General features: G+C 35.1%; 1 protein-coding gene across 2 annotated transcripts in view; it reads left to right on the top strand.

Annotated features, from left to right (window-relative positions):
- The first annotated feature begins 322 nt into the window (after positions 1-322).
- LOC109077192 (pleiotrophin-A) overlaps positions 323-19,664 on the top strand; it is a 35,343-nt gene continuing 16,001 nt past the window's right edge. Inside the window, exons 1-2 of one of the 2 annotated variants that reach the window (XM_042737705.1) lie at positions 323-412; positions 532-584. The gene's annotated coding sequence lies outside the window, so the exon portion shown is untranslated. Of the gene's footprint in view, positions 413-531; positions 585-4,637; positions 4,821-19,664 lie in introns of those variants that run through there. The other variant, XM_042737703.1, reaches the window with a different exon arrangement.

Here is a 19,664-nt window from a genome sequence, read left to right as displayed (position 1 = left end):
GTACCGTAACTAGTTTTAGCTTGTTTTTATGAGTCAGAATTGTTGCCTGGTGTTTATGGGATGTCCTTTAATACAGCTGTGAGTGTGTGTGTGTGTGTCTACAGCGTTTTAAACTCTCAGTTTGACTTGATTTTTCTGGATCAGTGGAAAACAGCAGATTTCTGAGCACATGCAGTGAAATATGCAAAGCAACAGCCGCCTTGTGGTTTTAATATCTGAACCGCTTCGGGGTTTTTCAGTCACCACACACACACACACACACACACACACACACACACACACTTCTTTCCAAAAGTCCCAATTATTCAGAATCAGGCATCACATGGACGTGCTTGACGGCCTGCAGATTGTTTTTTGGCTGAATGAAGATTCAAAGTTTGGAGGAGGATTTTGGCGTAAATCATTGTGAAAGGTTTCACCCGTCCTTTCATTATCCGACTTACTTTTAACAACAAAAGAAATCAAAGTGATGTGTAAATGTGTGTGTGTCTAGCTTGATTTCCTCTGGTTTTTCTGACTTGTTTCTTTTAGACGCTCTTTGTAAGAAGGACACGGCAGATGAGCACCTCAGTGTGATCGACCAGGTACCACATACACGTTTACAATGAAAAGCGAATTACGTTAGACAGCGAGAAAACGAAGCAATTTATTTATCATAACAACCATTGTACTGAATTATGCAAAACTATTAGCTCATGTTCCTGCGGTTTCTAGGCTCTAACCATCGTGTACTACATTAATGAGATTTTGAGCTCAAAAAGACAAACATGGACTCATAAATACATACGAGAGACGGAAAGACATGCATCGATGGAGAGAGAGAGAGAGAGAGAGAAAGAGAGAGAGAGAGAGAGAGAGAGAGAGAGACAGTAGATTAATTGACTTCACAAAACTCTGATTTGATTAGTCGTATTTGAAGTTGACATGAAATTATGATAAACTGTCACGCACGTTTTGTATAGCCAAACCTGAATAATCTAGTTAGACTAATGCATTATATTACTCAATTCAGATTTATTCTGATTCTTATTAATGAATATTTATTGAACATTATAAACGTTATATTTATGAGTGTTGCTGCTGTTAAGCCACTTGAGGACGTTCATTACAGGGTCAGTGGGTTAAGATCACTTACCCGCGGTAATAGACACATGGCCTCAAGTGGCTTATTGTGTTAGTTTGAAGAGAAATTGGTCCTCTGTGTGTGTGTTGCATTGTGGGTAAACTCCGCTGTTGTAAATGAGTCAGCAGTGTAACTTGTTTTGTTTGGACAGATTTAAAATAAAATAAATAAATACATATAAAATAAAATTTAAAACATAAAAAAATAAAAAAATATATATATATATATATATACATTTTTTCAGTTTGTAAAGGAATATTTTTATTTACTTATATTTTTATAATTTATATTATTTATGTAATCTTTTATTTCAGATGTTTTGCTCTTCCTTCTGCCTTACTTTTTCTTAAATTTTTCTCTTCCTTCTCCCTTGTTTTGTTTGGATCTATTAACATTGTGTGTGTGTGTGTGTGTGTGTGTGTGTGTGTGTGTGTGCGTGTGTGTGTGTGTGTGTGTGTCAAAAACAGTAATGAATATTTCTTAAAAATATCAGAATATTTAACTTTTTAAGACATGGCAGGGTTAAACTTTATGACCAATGAAATCTTTTGCAAACATTTTTAAAGTGTTTTGAACACTCACTTTAAGCAATACGGACAATATATTATTATTTTTACTTGTTTTTAGTCATGAAATGAAACTTTTTTCAAAACCTTATGAAACCAAAAATTAGATTTCTAACCAAAACGATAGACTAAATGAATTATTACAGTGTTTTTCTTTTCATCCTTCTGCAATGACCCCATAAAAGTTTGCCATTAAACTGTATATTTAAAAAAAAAAAAAACATACCCTCAGAACATCAAGAACATTAATTAGTAATTATTTAAAATTCATTTAAAATGGAAATACTTTTCCAAAACCATATGAAATCAAGGATTAGATTTCTAAGAAAAACACTTGCACTAACAGTATTTGTTTGTTTTATCCTTTCTTCTGCATTGACTTTTCATAAACATAACCCAACAGAATTTCAGATAAAGAATGAAGATTAGAAGATGCTTCGGACAACCTTTTGATGTGTCTAATATCATCACTGATGTTTGTGCAGTGATGCAAGTGAGTTTGTGTTGATGCATGTGAATGTGTGCAGAGAGGAAGTGTTTTTATAGTATTCAGCGGGCGTCCTGTCTGACGTAGCGGCATGAATTGGAGATTTCATTTGGTTTCATCAGACGTGCTCAAAGGCTGCTGAGGGCCCATGGATGGACGGGTTGGTTGTAAATAACAGCGGCCGTATTCAGATCAGAGGTTCGTGTGAGGCGTCCTCGTGCGCTCTGGGCTTTACTCACAAAGAAGGGAAGTAAAGAAACACACAGAGAGAGAGAAAGAAAGATGGAGGGATGCAGATGGAAGTGTATTATTCATGAACGAGAAATGAGAGGATGAAGGAGAGACGTGTTTCTGCAGGTGTTGAGAGCGTCTCTGTCCCTGACCGCCTGTATTAATATTTCATACTGAAGTGATTGTCTTCATGCGCCGTATGTGCGTGTGTTTGAGGGATTTTTCTCTCTTGGTAGGATCACAGATGGATTTTCCAGCTGGACTGATGACTTTATTACAGATGTTTCATTTAGCGGTCCTTTCATTGAGATTAGGGAATATCGAGGCTGATAACGAGTCATTTAACTATTTGTGTTTTAACCTTCACAGCTGGAGTCTAATTAGTAAGTAATAAGTCAGGTTCAGAGCAGCAACACAAGCTTTGTGTTCACGTGATGTTGGCTAAACAGTGGCATCTGTCTTTGTGTATACAGGATCTGGGCAAAAACTTTTAACCCTATAAAGCCTGTTTCAAGTCCTCCAAATGATCTGTATGATCAAAACTTTGCTGTCTTCAGTCATCTGATTGATAGAGTTTTTTTAGCAAGTAAAACATCTTTTAGTGTAATTGTACAAACGTCCAGCATCAACTCGAGCTTCAAGTGTCAAACTTGACTGATTTTTATCAAGTAAAGGTCAGAATAACTGCAGTAATATCTCCAGATGAACTCTTACTGGACTGAAGCAGCTCAGCTTTACTTGATTCTCCATCAATCATTGTTTAGAGTCTCAAATCTGATCATCAGGATCTTTTGAGGAGTGTTTGTTTCCAGAAGCTTTACTTTCACTGTTGATCTTCACAAGCCTCCAGAACATCTCACATCTTCGGAGGAGCGTTTATTTCTACATCTCTCAATCAGCACTGGATTGCATTGCTTTATATGTTTGGATCATTTCAATCTTGTCTCACGAAGACATATTATTGGAGATGATAGCATTTTATGTCATATTTTTAATGTCTGCTATAGTGTTATAAAGATTTCATTGATTTACATTACAAGCATCAGAATTTCATCATGTAAATATCAGCATCTGCAACAAATTGTATATTTTTGCTCAGTTTGAGTCTCAATAAAACTGGAAATTTTCTCTTAATATCAGTCTATATGAGCCATTAAAGCCAGATATCTCAAATATGATAAAAAAACACATGCATTTATTTTGTTTGTCTAAAAGTTCAATAAATAAAAAAATTAGATTTTTTCAAACTTATATTAAATAATATACAGTATAATATATAATATTTTAAATTAAAGTTTTGTTGAAATACTTAATATTTTGTATTGTTTTTAATATATACAATATAATATACTATTTTTGTATTACAGTAATTACTGATTATTTAGAAAATATTTTATTGCGATGTAAATAATATCATGATGCAAAAAAACTCATTCATCTTTAAAAGTAATTTTCCTTGACTAAGTTTTAAATGCTCTAATAACTGTAATATTTTTATTTATTCTTTGTATTACAGTAATACATATTATATAATGATTTAAAATTAAATTTTAATTTTAAATTGAGGTGTTTTTCCTGTATATTCCCATTATACTGTATCAAACTGAATGAGTCATAAAATAATGATGTATCAAATATGATGTAAAACAGAGTTACCAGTTACTAGAGTTAAGATCTAATTTACACGTGTTGTTTGGTTAGATTAGTTATATCATGTGTGTGGATGGATTTGAGACCGTGTACACGGAGCCTTGGCAGGTGTTTGAGTTTGTTGCTGTTGGCCTGTTTTCAGACAGAAGAATTGATTTATTTGTACCAGAGTAAGCGGATTGTCAGTATGCAGGAAAGAAATGCATTTACACCAGACAATCTTCTTAGGAAGGAAAGGCTACACAGCACAGTGATACAGTTAGTTTGAAACAGTGTTTTACGGATGGTCTCGCGCATTACAGCGTCGTATTCCCTCAGCATCGCTTTACTAGTGTGTGTCGAGGGAAACTTCATCGAGTGAAAGGTGCTGGAGTTTAATTTCACGCAGCAGACAGAATATATTGAGTTTCCTTTCATACTTTTATCCACACTCTCACTGACAGACAGCTCTCTCTCAGCATCTCTCTCTTTCTTTCTCGTCTCGTCTGGAGTGACCTTGTATTAATGAGTGTGTGATCACGAGTCAATTGGGCTTTCAGCTCGCGGCAAATACACAAACAATCCCTCCCTCCAAACACACACACACACACACACACACACATGCATTCAGTCCGTCGCTCTCACAGACACCATTAGCACGGCTCTGTGGTGGAAATAGAAAGCTAGAGATAAAGAGAGAGAGATAGGAGAATAAAAAGAAAAACAAAGAGGGCAAACAGGTGGATTTAGGAAGAGAAACAGCAAACTATTCCTCAGACGACAGGTACGTAACTTTAAACCTCCGTCTTGAAGCTCAGAGCCGCCGTAACGCTGAATTCACAACTTCTGCGCTCGTTTAAAGCCAAACAAGGTCTCAGAAAGAGATTTTTGTGTTTTCTTGGAGAAAGCTTGAGCAGATGTCTCCTCAGATCCCGCTCTCGTTATTTCTGAGGCACGCCGGAGGATGAAAGGCTGTGATAGCCGCTGTCTCTGAGGCCTTCGTGCGCTCAGCGCCGGTGATGGGCTTCTTAAGCGTGTCATTCTGCTGTCAGGGTTTAAAGCGTGAGAAATCTCTTCCTGTGGCAGCAGCTCAGAGGTCAGCGGGTGTTTGTGACCTCTGGCTGGCGAAATATAACATAATGCATAACATAAGTTTAAAAAAAAGTGTTTCTGCTTTGGCTGGAGAGCATGCCTAATGGTTATGGGCTCAGTGTTAGAGCTTCTACGCAAAAATCTGTCCAGGTGACATTTCACCTCAAAACCAAAACAATTATAGTGTGCATTAAGAAAATTAATGCCTATTTATATGTTTTATGGTATTAGATTAAACGTATCATTAACCTGAATGTTGATTTTTCATTAGATTCTAATTACTGTAATTTTTTTATTGTTTAGTGTATTCTATTCTATTGTATTACAGCAATTACAAATTATTTGGAAATATTTTTAATTGCCAAGAAAATAATGTCATGCAAAAAAAAACTTATTGAGCCTAAAAGGCATTTTCTTAATTTTTTACATATATCGTTATTTTGAATGTTGATTTTTTTTATTCTAATTGTTGTAATTTTGTATTTTTTTCTGTTACAGTAAGAAAAAATATACAATGTTTTAAATTTAAATTGTATTTATAAATTGCCATTTAATATTTTTGATAAAAACAATATAATACATATTTAGAACAAAAAATGTAAACATTTAATATAACATTGTTTTTAATATATGCTATATGTTATACATTATTTTGCATTACAATAAATACAGATTATGTAAAAAAAAAAAATTCAATTAAAATTTCGTAATGCAAAAAATCTTGTGGATTCTGAAAAGGCATTTTCCTTATTTTCAAGTTTATATCATTATTCTGAATGTTGATTCTCATTAAATTCTAATTACTGTAATACTGTATTTTCCTTTATATTACAGTAATACATATTGTATAATTTTGTAAATTAAAATTTTTTTATTCAAATATTTAATATTATATATTGTTTTAAATATATAATTTGATATATTTTTGCATCAAAGTAAGGATAATTTGGGAATATCTGAAAATTATGTCATCCTGCAAAAAATATAATTGATTCTAAAATTTTCTATTATTGCGGAATATAATTTCCAAACCAAACCAACCAAAATAAAAATTGTTTTTTTTGGTTGGTTTTGGAGTGTTTTGTGAGATTCACCTGTCGATATTCTCGTGTTTTTCTTTACGTCTCCGATGGGATGATGTAAGTGACATTGTTATGCAGGAAAGCAAGCATTTCCCGTATAAACTTCAAAGCGTTTCCTTAGAAAAGCATTTAAACGGGTTTGCCGTGGTCCACCTTTTATCTGTGCGTCCCACATCTGTGCGGGAACATCCCCTCTGGGACGACAGGAGAGAAAGAGAGAGAGAGATCAAGCCAAAGCAGCTAAACGAAGAGTGTTTTACCTTCTTCCTTATCAACATACATCTCATGCTCCTCTTCTCCTCACAGTGATGGGTGAAACCTCTGCAAATCTCAGCGGCTTACATCTGCTGTTTTCTCTTTCCTCCTTTTGAGAACACCTCGTGCGTGTCTACATCGTCTGCATTCAGACTTCCCCGTATAGGGCATGTGTGTGTGTTTAGAGAGGACGTTTTTCCCAGGGTGGTGTGTGAAGTGGGTCGGTCCTGACTGGAATGAGAATAAGCGGGGAGCCGTGTGACCCTGTGAGCTCCGAGCATCGGGCCTCAACGCCGCTGCTGTTGCCATAGTTATCAGTTAACCTATCAGATCTAGTCCTGCTCAGCTGAACAGCCACCAGCCAACCATCTCTCGCCGTCCTTCTCTCACTTCCAGGCCAAGTTGTGACTCAATTATAAGGAAACGTGAGCTCAATTTAGTTATTTAGTTTTATAATGGAGACTACGCTGTTGATGGAGGTTAACCTGAATCATTCCCAGCACATAGTGAGGTGCTAATGAAAAAATAAAGGTTCTTTACTGGCTTTGATGTTTCCATAAAGAACCGTTAACATCCATGGAATCTTTACAATCCGCAAAGGGTTCTTTATAGTGGAACAAGGTTCCTTAAGTATTAGAAGCTTATTTCCGCCACAAAACAAACAAACAAAAAAAAGTTGTTGTGACTTTAAATCTCACAATTTATGTCTTTTTTCCTTCAGAATTGTATGTTTGTGTCTCACAATTTCAACTGTTTCCTCAGAATTGTGAGTTTATACACTGTATAATCAAAAGTATTGGGATGCCCCCTTCTTTAGAACAGAAAAAGGCACTTCCAAAACTGTGGCAACAAAGACGGAAACATATTTTATGTATTTAAAAACTGTTTCCATCTCTGTTGCTAACAGTTTTGGAAGTGTCTAAAATGAATGCACCCTTATGTACAAATCATTGGTGTTTGGAGATGAGTGTTTGGCTCAGACCTGTTCAGACTCTTTCCTCACGTTTGCGAGTTTATTTCTCACAATTCAGACTCTTTCCTCACGTTTGCGAGTTTATTTCTCACAATTCAGACTCTTTCCTCACGTTTGCGAGTTTATTTCTCACACTTCACTTTTTTTTCTCACGTTTGCGAGTTTCTTTCTCACAATTTAGAATTGAACTCACTAAGAATATATGGTTCTTTTAATAAGATCTGATCACTGAAATGTTCTCATGGGGAACCAGAAATAGTTCTTCAATGGCTTCGCTGCAAAACCCTTCTGAACCTGTATTTCAAGAGTGTGAGATCAGCTGATGTTGTCAGTGGAGATTAATCTCCCGTGGGTCTAGTTGGCTATGTGGGAAATGGTGGTTATATACACATCCAAACACAAAAGCATGCTGGGTAGAGGTGCAGGGGGGTTGTTGTATTTCTCCGTCTGTTCTGTTCGATTCCCTCTTTTCATTCAAGCAGCTTGAGGCCGCTTTCTCATAGATTGGGTCACAAAGGTGCAGGAGGCCGATGGAGAATAACAGTCCTGCTTGTGTAAGGAACACACACACACACACACACACACACACACACACACACACACACACACACACACACACACAGAGTTTGGATTCTCAGAACGATGTTCCATGGAAACACACACACTCGCTGTTTTCTTTCTCCCGGATTGGTCCTGGAACTAGTGCTCCGGTGGGGAAAATACAGACCTCTGTCTGAACCGACACACGATTCCATTGACATGATTGACGACGATGATGATGTAACTGATGGTGTTACGAAACAAACTTGGTGGTCTGTGGTTACACAAGTTTTATTCTAAGTTTTGGAAGAGACACTTATGAAGTTTGGAATCGGTTAGATTTTAAATGTTTTTGAAAGAAGTCTCTTCTGCCCACCAAGGCTGATTTATTTGATCAGAAATACAGTAAAAACTGTGTCAAATTATTATAGTTTAAAATAACTGTTTTCTATGGGAATATATAGTAAAGTATAATTTATTTCTGTGATCAAAGCTGTATTTTCAGCATCGTTACTCCAGTCTTCAGTGCCACATGATCTTTCAGAAATTATTCTAAAATGCTGATTTGCTGCTCAAGAAACATTTCTGATTATCAATGCTAAAGATAGTTGTTCCGCTTCACATTTTTGTGAAAAGTATTATAAATTAAATAACTGTTTTCTATCTGAATATACTTTAAAATGTAATCAATTCCTGTGATGCAAAGCTGAATTTATGGAAACAATGTTTTCAGGATTCTTTGATAAATAGAAAGTTCAAAGGAACAGCATTTATTTGAAATAGATATCTTTTGTAACATCACAAATGTCTCCACTGTCACTTTTAATCAAACTTTTGAATGGTGGCGTGCTGCATTAAGCAGCAAAAACTGTTTTCAACGTTAAACATTGATAATAATAGATTTTGTAGTTAAAGTTATGGCTCTTGCTGTGAATGAGCCTTTATCTTGGTAATAAAATGCAATCATTCTCACACTCATTGAGGTGAAGATGTGGGTTACCAAAGTTTTCAGTTTATCTGAGATGATAAAGGTCCAGCAGAGCTAATGCTGATGCTGACCGCAGGTCATTCAAATCTGACCTTCCGTTTGCTGTTATAGTGAAAGTCAGTGTGTTTTTATAGCGTCTAAACACTGGATTCACTCTGCCAGCCTCTGATTGGCTGTTTTCTCCTCTGAGAGCCACTGAATGACCTCTTTTACTTGAAAATACTGATCAGGTAATCCGTGAAATTGCTCTTCCCAGCATGCACCCCTCCATTGGCTCACAGGTGATTATTGATCTCCTGCACATGATCAGATCAGAGCATTCGTCTCACCTGGATCTCCCGTCTTTCTCTCGCTCGCTCTCTGTCTGTCTTTCTGTTTGTCTTCCTGCGGGAGTGCTGGGTTGTTTGTGTTTGTCTAATGAAGTCAGATGATTGTCTCTCAGTATGAAGTCACCCGAGACTGAAAGAAAAGAAGTGGAGTGATTGACAGGTTGAGCGACTCAATGGCTGTTAATGAACACATTAGTTCTGTTTAAAACAAATACCAGGAGAAAATGATCTCAGAGTAAAAGGCTAGAAACATCAGGAAATTAATCAGATGTGCACATTTTATGTTAAAATACTTACTCAAATCACAGTTCTCTTGTAATGTTGATGTTGTACAGTTGTAGAAATGGAAATGGTTTTCTACATCTCAACGCTGTGTATGAGAAACAACTGATGAGGAGAAGAGATCTTTTAAAACAGATCAATTAAACCCTTATGAAAAAGAAGTTTATTCAAGTGTGCTATTAGTATACTTCTTTTAAACTAAAAATAGGAAAGTATGCTTTTAGTTTACTTTTTATGTACTTCTCAGAAATATACTTAAAATGACATTTAAGTATACTTGACTTGTACTTACAAAAAGTCTAAATATATTTGAGCTATACTTGTGCTCCTAGAATCCGTGTTTTCATTGTTATACAGTAGAGGGCGCTAGTACACATCTTCTGCACAGAATTTCCAAAAAAACACAAGTGAAGAAGACATATACAAAACAGATACTAACACATGTAATCTAACACGATCATCTGACATGAAACAACATCAAAACTGTAACGTTATGGAATAAAATGTCAACCGATGCAGAGGTAATAATTACAGTCAAGCTAAAAATAAATCAGCTAAAAAAGAATGCATGAAGCTAGAATAAAATGTGTTTGTTTACAAGCAGATACCCTGTTCTTTCTTTGGATGTTTTGTATGTTCAGATATTCATATAACAAAATATATACAAATTAAAACCTAAATAGGGACATAGTAGTATACTTAAAGTATGATGTAAAGTTCACTTAAATAAAAACTTACGAGTATACTTGCAGTATAAAACTATAGTAGTTTACTGAGAGTATACTTCAAAGTGTACAAAGTATTTAATTAGTAAACTCTCAGTATAAGTTCACTTTTAGTATAATTGCAGTACAAACTACAAACATAGAGGTGAACTAGTGTACTCAAAGTTTACTACTGTTATTAAGTATACTTAAAAGTATACTTTTATATACTAGAAAGTGGGCCAATTTCAAGGAGTATTGAAATAGTACACTTACAAGTATACTACTAGAACACTGATATTTGTATACTTGCTACATAAAGTATACTTAAAAATATGCTTGAACTTTACTTAAGTATACTTAATAAAATAAACTTGAAGTATACTACTTTTTGGTAAGGGAAGAAGTCGTGAGACTCAGAGCCCTTTTATTTAGTTTTCTGGTGTTTCAGCTTTAGCTCAGAGACAAACAGCACTAATTAACACACAGATCAGATCGATCCAGAGCTGTTAACAGCTGGAGAGAGATGGAAAGTTTGTTGCAAACTGAATTATTAAAGATGATGTGCATGATGTTGTTAATCACAGTGATGGAGACGCAGAGGCCATTTGTAACGCAGAGCATGTTTTCATTTTCCCCTTGAAACATTCTGCTGAGAGACTGGATGTCAGCCGTGGGGAAACTTTCATTTGTTTAGGTGAGATGTTGGATGTGTTTTGCTGGTGTTCGAGAGCAACATTTCTCAGCCTTGTAAGCCAGATTTCCAGTGGCTTTTGGCTCAAGCTGACGTTCAGTGCTCAAAATTTGACGCCTGATTCATTGCTGTTGGTAGTAGTTCAGTTCCGAAAAGATCCATTTTTTTTTCTTAGTGTGAAGAACATTTTAATAATGTAAACACCTTTTGTCCACTGCACTCTTAAAAATAAAGGTTCATGTTTTTTTTTTGTTTTTTTTTTTTTTACTTGGAATAAAAAATACTCCATACAACTTGTATTCTAGCACAGGGTTTTTTACTAGGGCTTCTCTGGAAAAATCCAGAGAGAGAAAAAAACATTGTAAAAATAAAAAACATTATTTATATAATTAATGAAAAATTTGACTAAAATATTAAAAATAGATTTAAATAAACAACAAAATTGATTAAAATAAATAATGCCCATAAAAATGGCCATACCACTTTTGTTCTAATTAGAACTGGCTTGAAAACCATTGTGTAAAATGTAAAAATATATAATTAAAAAAGACATAAAAATTATTAAAATAAATGATGAAACTTTTGATTAAATAAATACTAGAAAAGATTAATAAATAAATAAAATACATTTTATTAAAATAAATAAATAAATGATTAAAAATAGCCCATATAACTTGCATTCTATTTCAGGGGTTTTTGCTTGGGGGTATAAGCAAAATAATAAGCAAATAATAATAATTTTGAATTAAAATTTATTTAAAAATAGTTAAATTATTTAAAAATTAGATATAAAGAAATGAATTAATTAATAATTGATTCAGTTAATTAATACTAAAAATAATTTAAATAAATAATACAGAACAATACTATGAGTAGAAAATACTGTAATGTAATAGAATAATTTTTCACGGTATAAATTGTGTCTTTATACATGAATACATATAACTGTTTTGATTCCATAGTGGTTGGTGCTTTCTACACGCTTAAAAACAAAGACTGTAAAAGAGGATTTTCACAGTGATTCATGCATGAAGAACTTTTTTCCCCGAAGAACCTTTCAGTGATCAATTCTCAAAAGAACCTTTTTTTTTTTTTTTATTTTTTTTTTTTAGTGAAGATTATTTTAATAATCTAAAGAACGTTTTGTGCAACGGAAAGATTCCATGAGTGCTGGAGGCTCTTAATGTAACCACTGATTCTAATAAAGATCTGTATTTTTAATAGTGTGTAGGTGGAGCAAAAAAAAAAAGAGTTTTCTGAAAGCTGCTGACAGTGTGTGTGTGTGTGTGTGTGTGTGTGTGTGAGGGTGTGTGTGTACATGAGATCATTATGCAGAGGGAATGGTGTCTGTATGGGGGGTGGACAGAGCGTCTGTAATCTCAGCTAATAGGCTGCCGTACACTAATGGCTGACGCAGTGGGCCAGAATAAGCGTTTAATAGTGGTGACTGACTCACGCACACTCACTCGGGTGGGAGCGTAATGCACATCTAATCTTAAGAGCTTCTGTATTGAACACAGATAATAAAAGAGACGCTGCTCTAATGTTACGGCCCACATTTATTTTTTATTGTCCAAACCTCTCAGAGGCCCTCGAGTCATTACGGCCGACACCCAATTAAAGAGGCCGGGGACGTGAGACGAGGGTCCGGCCGATGCTCCAGGGAAATTATGGATTATACCCAATCAGTTTGTTTTTTGATTTAATGGGCTTTTATATCATCAGTACCTGGAGCACGTAAACGGTTAATGACTGATGGTTTGTGATTAAAGGAAGAGGTCAGCCAAACTTCTGTCATCATTTACTCGCCATCGTGTCTCCACACAACAACAGTTCAAAGTGAGCATCAAGCTGCAAAAATAAAAATAGTCCATATAACTTGTATTCCAGCTCTGGGGTTTTTGCTAGGGTTTCCGTGGATTTATAGAAACCCTGAATAAAATAATAAATAATCTAAATAAATAAAAAATTTTAATAAATGAATATTGAAAAATTTGATTAAAATAAATAAATACTAAAAATATGTTTAGGTAAATAAAAATAAAAATGTTATCAAAATAAAGAAATGTTAGTAAATAATTAAATTTTAATTAAAATAAATATATAATTGTTCTTAATCTATAAATAGTCCTTATTACTTGTATTCTAGATGTAAAAATAATAATAAAAGTAGTTAAATTAAATAAAAGTATTTAAAATAAATAATGAATAATTAAATTTAAACACAAATTATGAAAATGTGATTTAAATAAATACTAAAAAATAGATTCACACAAATAAATAGAAAATAAATTAAAATATATAAATAAATTATACACAAAATAAAATGAATAATAAATAATTAATAAATGAATAAATAAAGCAGATAACACTAAAATACTATAGTGAGTAGAAAATAATGGCATAAAATAAATACTAAAAAAATTCCAAATAAAATTGTACACAATTATATTAACTTTTCACAGTATAAATTGGGTCTTTATACTTGACAATTTGTGACCCTGGAGCACAAAAGCAGTCTGAAGTCGCTGGGGTATATTTGTAGCAATAGCCAAAAATACATTGTATGGGTCAAAATTATTGATTTTTCTTTTACGCAAAGATCATGTTCCATGAAAATATTTTGTAAATTTCCTACTGTAAATATATCAAAACTAAATTTTTGATTAGTATGCATTGCTAAGAACTTAATTTGGACAACTTTAAAGGCGATTTTCTCAATATTTAGATGTTTTCTGACCCTCAGATTCCAGATTTTCAAATAGTTGTATCTCCTCCAAATATCCGATCCTGACAAACCATACATCAATGGAAAGCTGATTTATTTAGCTTTCAGATGATGTATAAATCCAAATTTCGAAAAATTGACCCTTATGACTGGTTTTGTGGTCCAGGTTCTCAGATTCCCTCTACAATTTTGGTGGATGGGGGTCACTTGCATGTAGCTAATCATATTTGGGGGTCCGTGGCATCTAAAAGATTAAAAATCCTTGTTCTGACTTTATTCCAAGTCCTCTGAAGTCATACGAGATTAAAGGACCAGAGCATTAGTGTCGATTTTTAGCATCTAATCACTTCTAACGAGCGTTCCTTTCACACAGCGATTATAAAAGAGGTATGAATGTAGTGCATGAGTCATATAGACGTCTTTAATGCAGAGCTTGCCTTTCATTTTATTGTAAATCCTCATTTGGGTTCCACATAAAAAAACACTAGGCACTACAGGGAGAGTGAATGATGATTTTGGGGTAAACTATCCCTTTAAAATGGGTCTTCACATCGCTGTGCATGTTAAAAAGTGTTAGGCTAATCTGAGCGATTATAAGATCTCATCCTCTCATCGGGATTAAAGTGGAGCTGTGTTGGCTGATATCTTCACAAACACGGCGAGGAAGAGGAGGGCTTTTGGAAAGCTTAATCGGGGACGCGTCCACCTACTAAACTCGACTGTAGCCGTTCACAAACAAACGCAGGTCTCTAAATAAAGCTGGAGATGAATGGGAGCGGTCAGGAGTTGGGGTCAGCGCCGCCGCCCACAGCTACGCCCGCTCTCTCCGTGCACCTCTCTCTGTTTTTAGAGCAGCTGAAGTTAGACGAAGCTGCTGTGGGATAAGAACAGTGACCTCGGCCTCACCGTGTGCATGTTAGCGCGCGTTCAAAGCCGCTGCCCCACAGAGCCACCCACTCCTTCTCTCCCTTTATGTCGCTTGCTTTCTTCTACTTCACACTCTCCAAAGTGCTGACCAAAAATAACACAACTCCTCCGTTAATATATGGCTGACTGTGAAAGTCCACCATCCCAAACAACAGCGGGGTATAAAACTAGCAGAAAGAAACTCATAAAAGATACTAATATGCTGAATCCATCACTAATGTTTTACACTACAAACCATCATCTCGTAACCTTTAAAGCTGTTAACCGTTACCTAATAGTTTCCAGTGCTGGGTAAGTTACTCTAAAAGAGAAATTCAGCTACTAATTGCATCTTGTACAGTGCAATTATTACTCTACTAATTACACTCTCTGAAAAAAAGTAGTACTTTCTAAACCCAAAATCAACCTCGATCAGTTAAACAATACGAGCATAGACACAAAACTTCTCTTTTAATTATTTGAAATAAATATTATAAATTTGCACGAATTATTCTTGAACTGACCAAAGGGAGAAGTTTACTTTAAACTTTTTACATTGCATTTTGATGTTAAATCAACTGTTGTTTTATGTAGAATTGTTCTATAACTGTTAGAGAATTAAATCAATTACAGAAAAATCAAGAGTAATCCCTTACTTTACTTTTGACTGCTAGATTATGAGTTTTGTGAAGAAGGGGCCTTTGGGCTGTTTATGAAAAAAAGAACATGATTGACTTTTGGGTTGGTTTATACAATAGAGATGGTTTCAAAGCAGCTTCACAGTATTAGAAAGAAAGGTAACATAATCAATGAAATGAGGCAACAGCAGTAATATCCAACAACTATATTAACATCCATCTTTGCTTCCTGTTATTATACCTGTACAAAAACAGCCAGTTAAGGCCTGTTCACACCAAGAACAGTAACTGTAACCATAATTATAATGATAACTATATTAGCGTCAACACAAACACATTATATTGTATATTATAAGCACGCACTGCAATTACGTCGCCTGCTGCTTTAAGGAAGAATGGAATCTGATTGGCTGTCAATACCAATCAATTCTTCTAGTTCTTTAGCTGGAGGCTATTGAATTGTAAGTCTCACACATTCAAAGAAACCCAACTAAAAAATATATATTATAAAAACACTTTGCTAACATTAGTGTTAAGTCATAATAAAAAAAGCAAAAAAAAAAAAAAAATTTATTTCTCTGAAAATTCAAATCATTCAGTTTTTTAAACGTTTAAAAACACTTTCTGGTTATTTGAAGGTTAGAGAAACATTAAGGTAACGCTCAGTTTTATCATTTCACAAACATAATGGAAAGGTTACTTCTGAATATTTTTGCAATGAATAGATGTAAATGTCAACCAGTGTTTATCAGGTGTGTGTGTGTGTGTGTGTATTGTAGACGTTGAGATTGTTGAATTGCCAACTGAGTGAAATAAAACACCACCAAAGCTGTTGATAAAAACTCTTCTGACGTTTCTGAGTGCAATCAAGCATAAAAATACTGGTGAGCCGATCTCTTACTTCTGGAGATGTGTGTGTGTGTGTGTGTGTGTGTGTGTGTGTAGGCTAGAAGCTGATCAGAGCTGTCAGAAACAGCCGTAGAAAGCCTGACAAGCTCAATAAACTCTAATAAGAGATGCATTTCTCTGAATTTCAGGAATTGCATTTCTCTCGCTCTCTGTTTCTTCGCAGATTGTGTGTTTGTGATGAAGGCTGGTCTTACGCGACTGTCTCTGCTTGATTTAAGGAAACTGTCTGAGAGGCCTCAGCGTTTAGTCCTTAAATCCCTTCCTTCAGTGTTACTATGGATATAGTATTTTAAAAACGGACTCTTTCTGCTGCCTTTAGGGATTGTATTATGCCTGCAGAGGGAGCTGTGCCATTAAAATGTGTGTACACACACACACACACACACACACACACACACACACACACACACACACACACATACATATATACACATACTAGTTACTAGTACTAGTTGCAAAGACAATATATTTCATTTTCATCTTATTTAACTTGTTTAAAATAACTGAAATAAAAAAAAATATATATATATATTTAATTAAAACATTATAAAAATGACAAAAACAATCAACAAAATTACTAAAACATTTAAAATATTAATAAAATGGACACAAAACACTACCAACACAAAAATAGCTGTGCAAAAATAGTTTGAATAGGCAGCAAAAATTCAATTTTTCTTTTTTGTCATCTGGACAGAAAAACATCTTTAAAATTGATCCAAGTTTAAAATCAAATTCATGCATCTTCCTGTAATTTAAGAGTCAATGGCAATGTAAAATCATATAATGTGTACACCAGGGTTATTATAGTATAAAGAAATAAAAAGAATAAAGAATAAATATTAGAAATAAAATAAAATAAAATGTACACTTAAACTCATCCTTTCTAATCATCCTACTACTTGACGCTTGATCCTATTCCATCTCATCTACTTCAAGCCATTTCTCCTGCAGTTGTACCTGCACTCACTCACATCATTAACACATCCCTCCACACTGGTGTTTTTCCCTCAGCATTTAGAAAGGCTCGTATAACTCCACTACTTAAGAAACCCACCCTCAACCCATCTCTTTTAGAGAACTACAGACCAGTTTCCCTTCTTCCTTTCATTGCAAAAACACTTGAACGAGCTGTGTTCAACCAAGTCTCTGCCTTTCTCACACAGAGCAACCCCCTTGACAGCAACCAATCTGGCTTCAGAAGTGGACACTCAACTGAGACTGCCTTGCTCTCAGTTGTTGAAGCCCTAAGACTGGCAAGAGCGGAATCCAAATCTTCAATACTTATCTTGCTTGATCTGTCCACTGCTTTTGACACGGTTAACCACCAGATCAACCCTACTGACAAAGGGCATCTCAGGAACCACACTCCAGTGGTTTGAGTCTTACCTATCAGATAGGTCCTTCAAAGTATCTTGGAGATGTGAGGTGTCCAAGTCGCAACATCTAACTACTGGGGTGCCTCAGGGCTCTGTTCTCGGACCACTTCTCTTCTCTGTCTACATGGCATCATTAGGTTCCGTCATTCAGAAACATGGCTTTTTCTTACCACTGCTATGCTGATGACACTCAGCTCTACCTCTCATTCCATCCTGATGATCCATCGGTAGCTGCTCGCATCTCAGCTTGTCTTACAGACGTTTCTTGCAAGACAAAACACCCATCACCTTCAACTCAACCTTGCCAAGACAGAACTGCTTATGGTTCCAGCAAACCCATCGTTTCATCACAATTTCACCATCCAGTTAGGCACATCAACCATAACTCCTTCAAAAACAGCCAGAAACCTTGGACTTATGATTGATGATCAGCTAACTTTCTCAGACCGCATTGCTAAAAGTGCTCGGTCCTGCAGATTTGCTTTATTCAACATTAAGAAGATCAGGCCCTTTCTTTCAGAACATGCTGCACAACTCCTTGTTCAAGCTCTTGTTCTGTCCAGGCTGGACTATTGCAATGCTCTCTTGGCAGGTCTTCCACCCAGTTCTATCAAACCTTTACAATTAATCCAGAACGCGGCAGCAAGATTAATTTTTAATGAGCCAAAAAGAATGCACGTCACACCTCTGTTTATCAGTTTGCACTGGCTACCAATAAAACCAGCACTGGCTCTACACCCCTTTACCTAAATTTATTACTTCAGACTTATGTGCCTCTAGAAGTGTGTGTTCTGCAAGTGAACGTCGCTTGATTGTTCATCCCAAAGAAGCACAAAGTCACTTTTACGGACTTTTAAATTAAATGTTCCCTCCTGGTGGAATGACCTGCACAACTCAGTCCTTAGCCATCTTCAAGAATCGGTTAAAAACACATCTCTTCCATCTTTATTTGACCCTCTAACTTTAGCACTCACTATTCTAATTCTATTCTTAAAAAAAAAATAAAAAAATTAAAATGTATATCTTTCTAATCTTTTTGTATTCTATGTTTTCTTTTAATTTATTATACAATTAACAAAAGCACATGAAACACTGAAGTGCAGCTGGAATAAACACTTAATAAACACGTAAACGCAGGTGTTCTTGAGTACAGAGGCCAGTTGCATAAACATGTTAAGACTGTGTTTTAAGAACTAGTCTGATCATCTAGCAGTTAGCTAAGGGGTAATCAGTCTTATTTTTTAGATTCAATTTAGACTAATCTACATTTTTATAAAACTAATTAAAAAAAATGCAGTCTTAAAGAAAACAAAAATTAGATGACTTACTTGTAAGACTAGTCTAAACTTTTTATGCAGCTGGCCCCAGGTGTGAATACTCATCTAATCTAAAACAGCTGTAAATACTGATCTACTGCAGGTGTGAGCGGCTCTTGGCTTTCACACTAAATTGGCCTCGTGATTACAAGTTCACTTCTCACTTTGTTCTCTATTAACTGATGAATACTACAGGGGTGGGCAAGAATTATTTTACATAACCAGGATAAAACTTTCAGAAGCCCCAAACGCAGGCCGTGTTTTAAAGATGAAGAGGTGATGGATGTGGGTGGGGGGTGTTAATGATGGAGCTGTTGCTCTATTTTGGATGTAATTGCTTTGTTCACGCACCTGCTTCCAAATGCACCATCTGTCATCAGTCTGAGAAAAACTCACAAGACAATCCAACACATAACGTCTAAATAATGCTGCTGAGAATCCTGGTGTGGGACACGGAGACGGTACAGACAGCACTGCTAAAGACTGTTATTTAAATAGATATCATTGTGTTGGTGTCAATGTGAATAATTTAAGTACATCACTGCATGCTTCCTGTTGGTTTTGAATACAGTAAACAAAGCAGTTTGCATTATGCAACAATACATTGTTACTTCTTACTACTGGACAAAAGTTTTGAATATTTAATGTTAATGTTTTCAGTGTCTAATTCCCACCAAAGTTGCATTTTTAAATTAAAAATACAGTAAAAATTGTATTATTGTGAAATATTACAATTTAAAAAAAGTATATATTGTAAAATGTAATTTATTTCTGTGAGTCAAAGCTGAATTTTCAGCATCAAAGCTGGGGTCA

Source organism: Cyprinus carpio, chromosome A4, assembly GCF_018340385.1.
Source record: "Cyprinus carpio isolate SPL01 chromosome A4, ASM1834038v1, whole genome shotgun sequence".
Classification (NCBI taxonomy): domain Eukaryota; kingdom Metazoa; phylum Chordata; class Actinopteri; order Cypriniformes; family Cyprinidae; genus Cyprinus; species Cyprinus carpio.
Note: the sequence above shows the minus strand (reverse complement) of the source record. Positions and strands in the feature narration are given on the sequence as shown.